The following is a 627-nucleotide window of genomic DNA, read 5'->3' on the forward strand; positions in this document are numbered from 1 at the left end:
TATATAGAGATTATGTAGGATTATATATTATTAATATTTATTTATATTTTAAAATATTTTTAAACAGTTTCTTTGCTTTTTCATTCTACCTCTCTTTTATGTGTCCAATTTCTTTTATTAACATAGAATAGTTAACATTGGAGGGCAATTGGAGGCTCTTAATGTCCTTAAAATGGGGGCGTACCTCTGGTGGGGTTATGCATTAACTCCTGCAGGATTTCCCCAGTTCTATATTTGTGTTTTCAGTGTAGGTCTTTTAATATTCAAAGTGTGGTGCATTATTGAGTTCCATTTTATCAGAGTCACTATTTTTCCCCCCATCAGCATTGTAGGCATGAGGGTAGGGCAGGACAAGACAAGAAAGTTTCCTTGCCTTGGCCTAGGAACTGTGGGAATACTCCCTCCACTTCACCCAGCTCCTCCTTTTTTAAATCCTCATCCAAGGATATTTTTTCCATTGATTTTCAGAGAGAGTGGAAAGGAGGGGGGAGAGGGAGAGAGAAAAAAAGGGAGGAAGAGAGAGAGAAACATCCATGTGAGGATGTAAGAAAGGCACATGGATTGGTTGCCTCCTGTATGATCCCTGACTGGGGGCCTGGGACCAAATCTGCAACCTAAGCACATGCC

Source organism: Myotis davidii, unplaced genomic scaffold, assembly GCF_000327345.1.
Source record: "Myotis davidii unplaced genomic scaffold, ASM32734v1 scaffold1402, whole genome shotgun sequence".
Taxonomy (NCBI): domain Eukaryota; kingdom Metazoa; phylum Chordata; class Mammalia; order Chiroptera; family Vespertilionidae; genus Myotis; species Myotis davidii.